This window comes from Taudactylus pleione, unplaced genomic scaffold (assembly GCF_031769625.1).
Source record: "Taudactylus pleione unplaced genomic scaffold, aTauple2 ptg000316l, whole genome shotgun sequence".
NCBI classification, from domain to species: Eukaryota; Metazoa; Chordata; class Amphibia; order Anura; family Myobatrachidae; genus Taudactylus; species Taudactylus pleione.
The window spans coordinates 305,911-322,068 of record NW_028284717.1 but is presented as its reverse complement, the minus strand read 5'-3'; positions in this window follow the sequence as shown (position 1 = coordinate 322,068).

Below are 16,158 nucleotides of genomic sequence, written 5' to 3'. Positions count from 1 at the left end.
GCAGTAGAGGCCTGGCAGAGCATCACCAGGGATGAAACCCAGAGTCTGGTGATGTCTATGCGCTCCAGATTTCAGGCTGTAATTGCCTGCAAAGGATTTGCAACAAAGTATTAAAAAGTGAAAGTTAGATTTAGGATTGTTTAGTTTGTCAAATTACTTTTGGCCCCTTAAAAAGTGGGAGGCACATATAGAAACCATTGTAATTCCTACACCGTTCACCTGATTTGGATGTAATTACCCTCCAATTAAATCTGAAAGTCTGCAGCTAAAGCACATCTTGTTTGTTTAATTTCAAAGCCACTGTGGTGGTGAATAGAGGCCAAAATATGAAAATTCTGTCAATGTCCCAATATTTATGCACCTGACTGTATATATATTTATATATATATATATATATATATAATTATACACACACACATACAGATTTATTAATTAAAAAAAAATTATCTTATTTTTCTTGTTTTCTCAGGGGGCATGACCACGCCTCCCGTGATTAGGCCACGCCCCTTCCCCCCGAGACAGAATTGGCTCTCTATCTTCCCCTGGGTGTACCTGGGTTTTGTAAATGATCTCCACAGTATGTATGGGCAGGGGCACCGAGCCGGTAACAGGGAGGTCCTCCCCCATCTCCAAGTTGGTGTGGCCACACCCCCTCCAAGATCTACATATTCATGATGGAGCAGGTCAGCTATATATTTATATTATTACTGATTCCATATGTTGGCAATGTAAGGATGGGCAGTTATCAGATCAAGCCAAAAACAATGCAAACCTACGCCACACAGAATATGCACTGCGGGTAGCGACCGCCCTGGGTGCCTTAATAAACAGACAAAATGGGCTTTCCAACTCCACCTTCCATCATTGAACCCACACCCACCCTGAATGATTTTGTGCTGTCCCCGGTGGGGTGATCCAGCCTTTATATGCATAGCAATGAAGGTGAGACCACAAGTACCCGCACCCGAGGCAGCTGATCTGCCCTTCTTCCAGGCCATAAAAACTTACTCTGACGCTAAACAATGACCAATATAGGGGATAAATTCCTCAGATGAAACAGGCCGAAGCCAAACAAGGAAACACTTGTACAACCGTATCATAGGGCAGCCTTCTGTTTATCTTTCTTTAAGTGTTATTTTAATGTATATCAAATTTGCAATTGAAGTTAAAATACTCAGAAATCCCTTCAGTAACACATATCACAACCTATGTAAACTATATTTGCAAAGATGTTTTTTTTGTTTTCCAGAGGAACTAAAAGCTTGAAATAGACTGAGGAGGGTTAAACCTCAGGGCTGGGGGTGGGTGGTGGGCATTTGATTTGATTTAGCCTACTGTATGTGTTTTAAGGCTATTTAATGTAAGGCGTGGGCTGGAAGACCTAAGCCTCTTTGGCGACTTTCCACCCAACATCTCCTTTTTCTTTTTCTGGTTCTGTTTTCTATGGTACTGTATGTCCCAGGCTGGCTACTTTGGGAAATATTGGCAGATCATCAGTCTGGGTGCAGTAATATACAATTTTGGTGCCTTTGTTCACTGGTAGCTCCATACCTCCCAAACAAACTTGATTTTGGCGGGAGGGTCACGCTTTTCAAACACTGTCCCACCCACGGTGTGGGGGCAGATTGGGAGGCCCCCTCCCTCTCACTGCTCTGCTTAGCAGAGCAAGCGGTGGATAGATGCCATGTGCATGCCCGTGGCATCTATTCAGTGCAGAGAGGGACTGGGGACAACCCAGCGGCTCCCAGAGAAGGTGACAAAAATGGGGGTGTGGCTTACAGGCACAGCCTTTCCAATGAGGTCACACCCCCTGTAGCGAGGCCAACTCCTCTTTTCCAGCAAGCAAGAAAGTCCCTACTTCATTTTCAAAAATGTTGGGAGGTGTGCAGTTGGCTGTACCACCCTAATGGGGGCAACGTCACCACTGTCACGGGTGGCTAGTCAAGGTAAGGGGTTGAGTTGACTACTCTAGTTGTGTGTTTTGTTAGTGTTAGGCACCCTAGGCGGTATCCGCCTGCGATGCATGATGTGGTTAGTTGGGGTGCATTGATGGACTGCTCTGGTTCTGCCCGTCATTTCGTTGCCACCATAAAGGTCCTCTTTTATTAATGTTATCAATAAAAATAGCGAACCCTTCTGTGCCACGTCTCTCTGGGTCTGTATTTATTATATGATCAGTTAGTACATGGTCTACCGGTATGACATGCACACATTACGGCCCCCAGCTGGTAGAATGCTTATAGATCTTTCAATTTCTCCAGAACTATGTGTACAGCATTATTCAATGTGCTCGCTAATCACTCACGCAGTATCAATATGATTATTAAAGTAGAAAACATTTGCAGAAGGGTGGTCATTCACAAAGGCCTGCAACGGGTGCGCGTCACGGGTTAGCCCCATCTGGCCTTTATTCCGGGAAAAGTTAACACTGTAGTAAAAGAGATATTTGCATTGTTATTTTTATATTTCCCTTGTTTTTTTTTCCAGTTTTTATTAGAAATCATATTATTCACTATGGTACATTGTGGTGGGTGGTTCTCATATACATACAGATGCAGCGCGTTCCTGGCGCTGGCCGTGTACTTACTGTACAGATGGGGAACATTTAAATAAGAGTATTTACATCAATCAGCACCTGACAAACAGAATTAGAATTGGACCCTGCTCTGTGTCGACCATTTGTTTTAACTGTTGACAGTTTAACCCTGTCAACCTTTTTTGACCCGATTGGCCTCCTGCCTGTCGACCATCTGGTGTCGACCCAATGACTGTCTATCTAGACACTGTAGATCTTCCGTCCGGATACCGACTAAAATGCGTGGCAGATTATAAATACTTCATCCAAAGAGCTTACACTCAGTGATAGAGAAAACCTACAGGAGCAAGACTAATAGGGTATAAGGTAGGATAATTACACATTACCATACATTTTCTCCAGGCAGTTTTAGTTTAGGTAATTACTAGTGTTGTTTTCTATGTGTTGCCATTGGTAATCCATACAAATAAGGTGATACAGACAGATTCAACATACATTGCAAAAGGTTAAAGACAGACACTGTCCCAGTACAGTAGTGGTGCTGTCATTAGAAAAGTGATTGTCTCTTTTTAATATATAAGGGTCTATTTACTAAGCAGTGTTAGTAGACAGAGTGAAAAGTGATAAGAAAGTGATAAGGTGCCAGCCAATCAGCTCCCAACTGTCATCTCACAGGCTGTGTTTGAAAAATGACAGTTGGGAGCTGATTGGCTGGCACCTTATCACTTTTCACTCTGTCGCCTAACACTGCTTAGTAAATAGACCCCACAGTGAGCTAAGTACACTGTTATGTCATGTTCCGCAGGCATCAATACGGGGTATTACAGATATTCATGTTTTACAGTATACACGTCATCCAATATACATAATTGTATACAGCCCTGTATCACAAACATCCTGCTGCGGATGTGCTCGGTTAGTCAGTATTAGGATCTGAGGGCCTGATTCGCAGCTGCGTAATCGCACCCAATGAAGCTGCGGAAATATACTAATGTCTTCCACCGCTCAGCCAGCATAGAGACGCCCACTACTGCTTTCTCATATCCGTAATACCTCGCAGTCCTGCATAAACATCAGTGACATCGGCCCGTCACGCACAAGTACAGCAGCTCTGACCTGTCTCGTCGCACGCAGTGAGTACTCAGAGCTGCATAGGGAATGGCTAATTTATGCTCGCCCATACAACGCCGTTCAAACGGATAGGCGCACCTGCGTTTCTCCGACCACTCCCTTGTCACCACCTCCAAACGCTCACGGCCTGTCACTCACTCTGCGATGGGTTCCACAGTGCGTACGTAATCGCGTTTTCGGTGCATGCGCAGTACGCAACAATCGCCCGTTCTGTGTACGCGGTTGCAATTGTGATCCGTGCTGAATCAGGCCCTGAGTTCCCTGCAGATGTGACTCTATAGTACCAAGTATAATATAATATACACTGACTTTGCTGCTCTCTAATAAGCAACAGATGTGAAGTGTCATTCAGCTGGCTGGAGATAATAAATACCACAGAATAATATCTTTACATTTCATTTCAGTTTCCTTAGAACATATTGAGAGATATTTAAACACTCATATATACATTTCTATTCAGCAATTATAAGGATCAAGCATTTATATCTTATTCAGCATCAGTAATGCACTTTAGCACATTAAGGGGTACATTTAGTAAAGTGCAGGTTTTTAGAAGTGGAGATGTTGCCCATAGCAACCAATTACATTCTACATATCATTTATCTAGCACCTTCTAGAAGATAATAGCTAGAATCTGATTGCTATGGGCAACATCTCCACTTCTAAAAACCCACACTTTAGTAAATATACCCCCTAAGTATCCAGAAACACAAGTGTCCAGGTTTACAAAGCTGAAGATTTACCAAGAGACGGCTTCTGTCACACCCCCGACTCTTGGCAGGTTTGACCCTGAAATTTTAAAAAACAGGTGTGTATTGCATTTTATACTATCACTGTTTTAATTTTCAGTGTCAAACCGCCGCTCAGTAAATCTAGCCCTGATGTTGTTGTGAAGTTCAAACACAAATACTTAGCGACTGAAGGCACTGAATGCCATTCAAGTAAACCTAGAGATCAATGCAGTGACAGCTGCTACACCAAATCACCCTCACATCTTCAAATGTGAAAATCAATCCCAACATCCCCCCAGAGGTCATTCCGAGACTCATCTCAGGTCTCTAGTGCTACTGCCCTAGAGGTTCTTATTCTGGTGGAATCACTCCCTCTCGCAGCAATGGCACAGTAAATGTCCAGAATGCCATTTAAGTACATTTTAACTGTCTACAGTACATAAAATAGGAGCAGCCATGTTGTGGACCAGTATTCCTCTAAGAACCATCACTGAGAATGCAGCCTATTCATTCTCTAGGAACCAGTGACATCACTGAGAATGCAGCCTATCCAGTCACTAGGAACCAGTGACATCACTGAGAATGCAGCCTATCCAGTCACTAGGAACCAGTGACATCACTGAGAATGCTGCCTATCCAGTCACTGAGTAAATGAATACTAGTTTCTACTGAATTCATAGCCTGGTAAACCCACACATAGCTGCTGTCACATCATACAGTATAGGCTACATGAATACTGAAAGCAAAAAGCTCTAAAAGTACAATGGAAAAGTCTGACTTACCTTTATTAGATAGGGAGGTGTCCGGTCAATATGTAAAAGAAGGAAGAAAGAAAAGAAATATTAGCATCCTTGTTGCCTATTCCGTGTAATTACTACAATGAAAATGTTTAGCAAAGAACCTAACCACACAATTGCAGCTAGAGTATTATAGGTATAAAATAATACCCCAATCCATCCATTATCCAAAGCAATCGTTCCTTATTTTAATAACGTCTTATCAGTGGCTTTTGTGCTTTTGTGCTATGCGTTTCCGCTGTGACTAACCCCCTGTGATTAATCCTTTATGTACATTAAATGTACAATGTAATACCTATGGAATTGTAAAGTATTATGAAACAGTATTCAGCTCACTGATATCCAAAGACATCTTTCATAGTTCATTCAAAACTTTTGATAGATAATAGTACAGGTTGAACATAATGTTGTTGAAATTGTAACATAGTTATTATTATTATTATTATTATTATTATTATTATTATCCTTTATTTATATGGCACCACAAGGGTTCCACAGCACCTCACAAAGTACATGAACAAGTGAGCACACAAGAAAACAGTGACTTACAGTACAATACAGTGCAGGACATGGACATGGTTTATATACATTGCTGCGTTAGTGATCATGACGCTCAAATAAGCAGCAGGGTGCCAGCAAGCAAGTGTTAGGTGCCCTTGTGGGGAGTTAGGAGTAGACAATGGTATGAGTGAGGGAAGGAGCAGCACATGAGGGGTGAGGGCCCTGCTCGTGAGACCTTACATTCTAAAGTTATATGAATGAGGTTCAAAAAGACAACACAAATTCCACTCATTAGCCTAAAGTTGTTTGTTCAAAAAGGTGCGAGCAGCAGGTAATTCTGGACATTATACAGACCTGCTGAAATTGAAGTATGGCGCTTCTATTCTACGGCGCTACAGAACCCTAGTGGCGCCTGACAAATAAAAGCTAATAATGGTAATAGTGTAAACCTTACATGCTGCTCCTTATATGGATTCAACATACTGTACTGCGCTGTGCGTCTCACCAGCTATCAGTTTCTGCTTCCCTGTCGCTTTTGTCTTTAATAAAAAAAATCTTTATTAGCAACTGCACAGATGCACAGCACAGAGTCTATAAGTTGTAACAATAAGCATACACATAATAATTGATGCAACAAAAACATGTACTGTAACCCAAAACTATCATATCAGCTTTTCCTAGTGCCATTTCAAAAGCCAACCCGTCCATAAAAGCTCTGCCCGAAAGTAAACTTTACTAGTCAGACCGCACTCTTAACAATTTACATTCGTCTGATATAATTATTAGGGGGTGACTGTGTAAAGCGCTCTCGCTATAGTACTTTATTCAGTCTCTCCGATGGTACTATAAAGTCTGCTCAATATGCAGTTTAGATGCCAATGTCTCTCCTATTCTCTACAATCCGTTTTTGTTTTTACCACTCTGCCTTGTATAGCCGGGTACACACTGGAGCGATGTCAGCACAATAAGTTGTCTCCGGCCGAATTGGAACAGCATATCGACCTCATCGCTCACTGTGTACGGCCAATATGCGCGCTCCCCTGGACGTTTGCGACATCGTCTGGTCGGCCGTGTTGCACGTCCAACGATATTGCAAGTGGCCCCGTTGCAGATAATGAAGGACGGAAAGAGGTATCATTCCGTCGTTCATTACCTCGTTCTAATGTGTACCCAAGATCCGATATGTCGGCCCATCGGCCCGCCATATCGGCTGGGTACACATCGCTCAGCGTGTACCCAGCTTATATCGCAACTTGTTTGACTTTATATAGTTAACACTTTTTCTCTACTTCTGCTGAGAAACTCTCAGTCAGGGTTGCCGACATTCTGGCTGCCCCTTCCAGATCGGCATATCAGGGGGCATGGCCAGCATGGGGGGCATGGCCGGACAGTTTACCCGGAATTTGAAGATGGAGCGGGGAGGCGTGGCCATGCAATCGCGTCATTTTGGCCCCGCTACTCAATGCCGAGATTATCAGCATTGTGAAGTAGAAAATGGGGTCAAAATTTGCGTGAATTGCATCATCTGCCTCCCCGCTGCGGGGGATTCTCTTATAACTGTGTGGGGGGAGAGGGGCCGGAGGGATTGGCAGCCGCCTGGAGGTTTGTCTGCCTTTCCGGGGGGCCGGGAGCGGCCAAATCGGGAGGGTAGGCAAGTAAGCAATCAGTGCACGGTTAACACCATCTTCCCTCATAAATATTGGAGATATCACAAAAGCAGCTCCTATCAGTCTCCGGAGGTCTGCTGAACTGTGGAATTTGCCAATCTTTGCATCAGGTGACATAAGACACTGTATCCTATTGGCTACATTTAGGCAAATTTTCCCAGAGAGAAATCCGACGGGACTGCAGCAATCTCCGCTCACACATGCGTTGTCTGATCACCGCACAATGGGAGTAGCGAGCTCAGGGTGCGAACCAGGAAGTACAGAGACTGCATTAGCGATCACTGTACTTTTTACACATCTCAGGAACTGGCTCATATTGGTGCCCTGTGATTACTGGTGCATACGGGCAATACTTAATTTCCGATTGCCTGGGTAAACGCCGATACGAAATCATGTTCCTGTTCCAAATGAAAAGAAATGACAACGTGATTTTACACAATTCAAATCTGTGCAGGCGCCATCATGGTGCATTACTGGCTTGAAAAAGCGTCAGTGTGTTCTGACACAGGGGGAGGTGTATCAAACCTTTGAGAGAGAGAGAGTGGAGAAGTTCCCCATAGCAACCAATCAGCTTCTACCTGTCATTTGTCTAGCACAGTCTATGAAATGACTGAAGCTGACTGGTTGCTAAGAGCAATTTCCACTTTATCTCCCTCTAAGGTTTGAAACATCTCCTCCACAGAGTGTAACGCAGGAATCAGTCATCTCAGTCACTTACTATTCGCTGGTCACTTTCCCCACATGTCAGACTGGGCTGAATTTCTCTGGGCAGAAATGTTCTGCTACGTGAACCGGGAATGTACATTCGCAATTTTTCACTGTCATAGAAATGATCGTCCACTTTTACTTATAGTATATTTGTGTGTTTTGTGCCATTGTATTAATCACCTTTTATAGTGCAGAACAAACCATAGCCCTTAATTGCTACAATAACCTGGACTGCAGAATATTTCGATTTAGCTACATTTGCTTGCAGGTACCAATGGTATTAGCAATCAGTCAGCTTTGTCCTCCCGTCCGCATAACGGGGGCGACCATAGCTATATCCCACGCTGGTAAATACATGGTTGATCGCAGCCCCTAATACAATGCCTTTGTCTAATGTGATGCCTTACAGAAAGCCAGGGGCTGCAATTTATCATATTTGAATTTAAAAAAGAAAATTAAATTATTTTTGAAAACTGAAATTCAGCACCTGATATAAGATAACTGACCTTACACATTAACTCCCACCACCACCACCTGTTATAATAACCAATTATGAACACTTGCCAACGGCATTGTCGCAGGTGGCACTTTTGCATGGTGACGGGGAAGTTGTTCTCTATAGCATGGAGACTGCAATTAATCTGCATGCAAAGGAAGAGCTTGTTGATGTATCCTACCTTCAATAATTTATTATTTTGACTTACTCTTTACACATGAGCAGGCTTGTCTTAACAGCGGTAAATACAGTCAGCGAGCAGCCAGCAGAAGCAATTGGCCGGTGACTCTAATTATGCTGCCTCAACGCAAATTAAAATAGCTAAATATGAAAAGGAGGAAGTTTGCCAGAGATGGTCTTGTTTTAAATGTGGCATTGCATTGCAATATGCATTGTTCTTACATCTTTGTTCACTGTGGGGGAGGGCCCGGGATTGGCCTTCTTAGTCATTCACTCGGGTTGCAAGATCTCGGGGGAAAACCCTGCTAGCGAGCAGGGTCGCGGGCTCGGGACTGTCAACCCGGATTGCACCTTTCAGACTTACGCCAGACCTGGGATGATGCGTGCATGATTCATGCGCAAACACTCGGGATGTTTAGGCTGAAGTCTTAAAGGGGTATACTGTCTTCAAGAGTACAGTATGTAGCTTCACTTATTCAAATCAGTGTCTTAAGTATAACAGTAGGTTTTTCTTGCCTACAGTAGTTACAGAGCCAGTTGAATTTATACATACAGTAGTGAAGTCTCCATTAGCAGCTGAACGGGGTGGATGGGGGCACCTGTAAACTGAGCCTACCCACATACCTAAATCTACTAAATTGGCCCTAAACTCTGTCCATTTAACAAAAAGATTCCCCTGAGGCATAGCTAGCATTTACATGTGTAATTAAGAGGTTAAAATTGATTGACTGGTGGATTCAGTGATTGGCTGGGGGGGTTCAGCAGGAGTGGGGAGTAACCGGGTAAGGAGGGAGTTCCAGAATTTGGAGGGCACATCACTCAGTGCCAAACCGTGGATACCCTCTCCATCTAGCTGTCAAGTTCCTAATGTAATGATTTTTTTATCTGGGGGTTGGAGCATTAGCAGTAAGGGTTTGTGATGCAGTTATTGTCCAAGCTCTACAGAGGCGGAGGTGTTTGATATCCTGTAGGGAGACACGGGGACAAGTGTGGTACAGTATTAGGACAGTGGGAATTCAGACTTTCGCCTTGTCTGAAAACATTCACGTTCTGCATATATTCATATTCTACATATATTTTATATTTACATCCTTCTCTCTCTCTGAAGAAGTTCTGCAAACTAATTAAACAAAACATTACCTGCAAGTAATTCCAGTGCCAAAGATGTCAGGGATCCAGATATTCAGGGATGTTGCTGGGCACCTGTCAGTCCGCCCTGATGTTAGAAATGTTACATTTATATCGATATAAATGCTGAGCTTCCATAGCTCAGGCTATACATACAGAGGTCTTGGAGTGAGTGACTACGGAAGCAGCATTCGCATTCTGGACGCAACGTAGATAAGCGATGGGGTATTGGGGATATAAATTGGGGCTCGTTGGATGAATAGCATTTGTCGCAGGCAAGATGTGCGTTGCCGCAGGAGCGGAGGGGGCTGGGACATGACCCAGTCCCTACAGGGTTAAAGTGACGTTGTCAATGACGTGATGGGAGAGTGACATGTCATCCGGGGGCACGCTTCATGGAATGGATTGCCTCATGACGGGCAGAACACACCTATGTCGGTGTCTGACACCTGTGCCGGTGTGGGCAGCAGTGCTGCTAGTAGTGTCACGGCCCCCCCTTGTGTTAGTTGATGGAACTTTAAGGCTCCTCCCGAGCTGACTATCGCAGGGGGCACTAGGCCCTAACTCGTACCGTCACCCCGCTAGTGAGACTGAGGTCTTGGCTTCACGGTCAATAGGATTGGAGTACCCAGTCCATTTGAATTGGGAGGACTCGGGTGGGCCCACCTGCAGATGGGGGAAGGTAGGAGTACCCACCCCAATTACCAAATTGAATAGTATGTTTGCGATTGCTTTTCCTGGGCCACCAACTTTATGAAAGTGTTAAGTAAATTGGATCTTCTTCCGCCAGCTTTAGTGTGTTGTGTCTTTATTCAATGGGGTGTCAGAGATGGTCATATAGAGTGCATAAAAGAGGTTACCAGGGAGTAGACATTAGGGAATCCCTCATACCTAAGTGGCTTAAAATAAGTGTCAGATCCTATTCCCTGGAGATTTCACTGATAACTTAGAACTGGTGGAATGTGACCCTATAGCTTTGTGTAAGCTGCCGTGGCAATAAGGTGATCAGGAAACTTTATCAACCCAACTTATCCCAACTAATTAATACAAACTTTTGAGCCATTCGAAAACTGACTGGAGACAGGTGATTTTCCCCAGTGATACATAAGTGATCTCCAAATATGGAAATTCTAGAGGATTTTACCCAGTTCAGTACAGTATATATTCAATTATCAGCCTGCGTGGCTAAAAACCCCTCAATGTATTGTTTTCATAGCACTGTCAGAAATTGAGGTTGTGATCAGGTGTACGGTGGCCTACCAGGTTCAGCTGTGGAGGGGAGTAACACAGATTGAAACCTATACCGGGATAGGGTCAGCCCAGGCAGTGAGCAGACTGAGGGCACAACGTACATCAGGAAATGATGATGAGACAAATAATGGTCAGATTGCAGAAGGCGAAGGTCATACAGGGGGAAATAATGCAGCTATACAACAGCCAACGGCTCATCGTCAGAGTCGGTCACTAATTGAATGTGACAGGTGCTCCTGATTGTCAGTAGTCCATCCACAGCCGCTCACAGCTAATACTGCAGACAGGGGGCTGTAATTTATAGCAAGGCCAAATCAGTCTCCTTGTAATTGTTTCATGGCAATCAAGCATAGTCTCTCGTGTGCGATTTAAAATAAGCTCACATTAAGAGATTCACAATAAAATGGAGGTGGCATGGAATATTTCCAAGGGCTCCGTTTGTCAAGCAGTGAAGAGCCATTTACGCTAGCACGAAGCTCCATTTCTGCTACTCCCTAATTCCAGAGAAATCTGTTACTTACTGTACCTAGCTTTCTGCGCCTTACCGCAGTGCCACCCCCATAGACCTCTATGGGAACAGTGGTTGAGCTCAAGTTATCAAGCACCTTGGAATGGCATTACCCATACAGTACCCAGCAATGGGGGACCAGTAAAGCTGGAGAGACCTCGCTGGTGATAAGGACAAATCCCCCACTTAGGAGCCCCAGGTGAGATATGTGTGTAATAAGTGTTAAAGGGATTGACACACAATAGCACGGTGTATATCGGTACAGTACTGTATTTTGGAAACAATGTTTTGAATCCCAGTTTCAGACACATTCCTAAAGAAATCAGCCAATCTCATGGGGGGGGGGGGGGGGGCGTAGATTAAGGTGACCTGGAATATACCCATATTCAATATAATAAAATTAAGTGCTGATAAGAGAATTAGGGGCCTATTCATTAACCGATAAATGGCCTGGTAACCACGTGGAAATGCTAGTTTCCGCATATTTAGGTTACCGGGCTATTCATCATCAGGGATCCCAAATGGACCCCCTGATATTCAACAAACTCCGAATGTTGCTTGTTCTCCGATCTCCGCTCCTTCCTATGGGAAGGAGTTCCGGGAATGCGAGGATCCCTCCGCCACCCCCTCCCTACCTCCTCGGCGGCTGTGCGCATGCGTGATCTCGGGTCACGCATGCATAGCCGGTACGACAGGGAGGAGGTAAGTAACGCAGCTACAGAAGATGCTGCTATACTAATCGAAGGGTCAGCTGCTTTATGGAGCAGCTGTCCCCGCACTGGAGCAATGATGAATTGCTCCGGTGTCACGTTTCCCCCGCGGCGAGTTGGGTACTTAAGTATCCCTCACAGCGAGTTCAATACTTCATCATCGGAGGCCGTATGCCCCATATGCCCCTTAGACAGATGAGGGGGGAACGACAGATGAAGCAAGAGGGGGGAGAAAAAAAAGAAAAAAAAAAAAGAGGTTGAACGTTGACGAGAGACAGGAGAAAGGGAGAGGAGCTGGCAGTGAATAATATAATAGATAATACCTGTATTTGATGTTACACAGATATGTATCATTATTCTGGGAGGTTGTTAGATAGGAATTTAACACAATGTGTTTGAGAAGTACAGTACGCTCCCAATACACAGAAAGGCAATTGAAAGGGAAATGACAATTCTCCTTCCAACTCAGGACTTCCAGTCTATCAGTAGGGTGTGGACTTTCGATAAAACGTGTGCTTTGCCTTTTAACACAATCCTCCTACTCTCTCTTTGTCTATTAGATGAAAACTGCAGCGATAGTTTTTTTTTTTCCACTTTCCTAAAGACGACAGAATCTTTAAATGATGAACGGCCTATTTAGCTTCCAAATCTGCGCTGGTCAATAGGAAATCCTTCTTAGGCTGAACCGTCTGAGGGTTGTTGGATGAATTACACGGCAGTGTTTTGCTGTATGTAATAACGGGAGGGAGACTAGAATAAGCGCCGAGGATTAGCATGGTAAATAGCGGGGATACAGGAGATCTTAAAGAGCCAATTGTGCCTCTCAGATCCCCAGGGATAGCTGCTGGTTACATTATCATCAATCCCACATGCAGAACGTATTCCTACACAGGACTGACCTTGTGTAGATTGCAATGCGGCGCTGTACATGTGTGCAATGTAAAGCGGAGATGACTAATTATGCCGTACGTGGACTGAACAACCGCCAAAAGCCTAAAGATTGGGGGAAAAAAAGACAATTATGACCCTGGAGACACATCACATATTCCTTAGCATAATAATAATCCTAGTGTGTGGTTTTTAGACACTGAACGGGGATACTGGATTAGCATAACAGGGTGAGGGCTCCTAATTTAATTGCAAAATTGTAATCCCTTTCTTCATTTAAAAACCATGCAGAGCCTCCACGCAAAAACCGTAGTGACTGTAAGTCTATTGTGTTAAACATGGAATTAACAGCAGTTCCGTCTAAAGGAAACACAGTGGCACCCAGAGGGCCTAGATCAGAGTCGCATTCGATGCAGATGGTCACGTAGTTGAGCAGTTATCTGCTACTGTGTGGAACCCCCTGTGTACACACAAAGGCGATGTTGTGAGCAAGACGCACGGTATAAGAGCTGTCTTGAAAAAAGCGATGGGCATTCCCGGGTGATGACTGGTAAGTGGCTATAATTGTGCATGCCCAGATGGTCCCTCTCATGGGCGTGTTATGGGAGTATCGCGGCCATGTCGTATTAGAGCGGTCAAGAGGTCACACACGGACAGAAATAACTGCACCTGCCATAGCGCTGCTGTAGGTTTCGATGATGCGACCAATGGTGGTGTTTAAACCCGCAGCAATCGGTATTACATCGTCTACGGGCGCTGAGAGCGGGTATCTTAGGAATCTGTAGCAGCATTTGCATAAAGTGGCAGACAGGTGACCGCCAACGGACACGGGCACCACTGCATCCACCTCAGTATTTATGATCCCTCTTTTTCACCACAGTAACCTAAAACAGTTTAGCTCCAACTGGACATTCATCGTCCACACTGTGTGTGTATCAGTGACGTGCGGTGAGGTCAATGGCTGGGGAGGCACACATGGAGATGGGTCTGAGTGCTGGGAGTCTGTCTACCCTACTGTGACTCACTACTCACTGTAACTCTCCTTTCACTACATTAAGCTTCAGTGTCCATTGATTCTCCTACCTGCATCACTGTCTTCTCTTGTTGCTGCTGAATGAGCTCCGATCACTAAACACTGCAGTGCACTTCCTGGTCACATGACACATCCAAAGTGTCCATCAGTGCTCAAAGCATGCCCCCCATACTCAGAGGCATGCCTCTATTAGCTCTCTCTCTGTGCAGCTTACTGCCAGTGTGTGGCCCCGCCCACAGCTCGGCAAACAGTTTCTGACTATACAGAACAAAGGCTGAGCTATTGCTGCCTCTTCTCTCCTCTATCTGCAGTCCCAGGGAACTCCACAAAGCTGGTGAGTGTTAGCTATAAAAATGATTACAATAAACAAAGAAGATGTTTATAAGTTATAAATATCTTCTTTGTATTATTCTAATCATTCTTATATCAAATCTCAGGAGTATGACAGGAGAGGCTCTGCCTCCCCTGCCTACCCTGACTGCACATCCCTGATATGTGTGCATATATATATATATATATATATATAATTACAAAAGGTAGTGTCTGGCACTCACTGTACTAAATAGAATACTGCCCAGGAGTCCTAGTCCAAGAAGAGCTGCAATTCGCTCCACGTATACATCAGCAATAAGGGACAGCACTCAGGGTCTTGTAAAAGCGAATAGTCACTGTATTCAAATAGTCATATGTTTAAACATCTTGCCAACGTTTCGGTGCATACACGCACCTTTGTCAAGACAGCAATAAAAAATGACATGAATATAAACTTTATTGACAATTACATATCAATACATAGAAATTCCACTGTGTGTCACCCCCACCAGCTGTCCATACATTGGACTGCCCTTCATCACTCACTGCTGATACTGTCAATAATAGGATCTACTGTACTAATGCATCTTGGGAATTGTAGTTCAACTGTAGTGCGATTTGTAGTCCCAACGCTCTACCTTTTGAGAACTGCCAAAGCTGGCAACATTAGCTGGGTTTTATGTATGTCTTTCAACCACTATTATTAATAAACAATGGAGGGGGACGTTTGGCTCACACGATTAATATAGATGTATTGGACATTGGGGCAATCTGATGCACAAGTAACCTATAGCAACCGACCAGACATTTGTTCTGTAAAAAAACAATGAAATGCCTTTTACCTGTACTTTCACGCAGTGCAGACAGTCCTGTCCCACCTCTACTGACCTGCAGTCATAGCAGTGTTGGAAACCTGAAGGTTAGAACCCCAATTATGCGGTATTGTCTCCGCGATGAATAGATAAAGTAAGGCTAGTGAATATGTTGGATGAAAACAATGAATATTAAATATGACAGAAGGAAGAGTCACTCTGTGATTAACAAAATAAATTAAATCTAAAAATTTTCAAATTCTGCTTGTTTTATTCTAAATTAAATATATACATATAAAGTTTCAATCAGGATCTATTACCGAGGCCCTGGCAGGAAACTCACTGGAATTTGATAAAGGAATCTGTGATTAAGTAAGCTGTTCTAACTGTGTAGCAATCAACTTAATTGTGGTTGTACAGTATATTAATGTGATTGTTCAGGTTTTTTTTTTCTTTAATATGAAAATCCATTATAATGCCGTCTTCTTATAACGATGACATTCTGCCTATTCTTGCTATATTTTTTTTTTAATTTATTATATTATTTAGTCCCCCTTTCGTCTCTAATTTCGATGGCTTTTGATTCAGGAAGCTTTGTAGTGAGTTATTTTGTCTAAGAGGATCACAAAGACTTCAAATATAACATTAAACGGACGCTGAATACAGCACTGACGAAAATGTCATCAATATATGGCTAAAAATGGGTTATTTTTACACTGTTCAATCTCACATATAGAGATTAGTGATGATGACACTAAGCTTTTGGTTT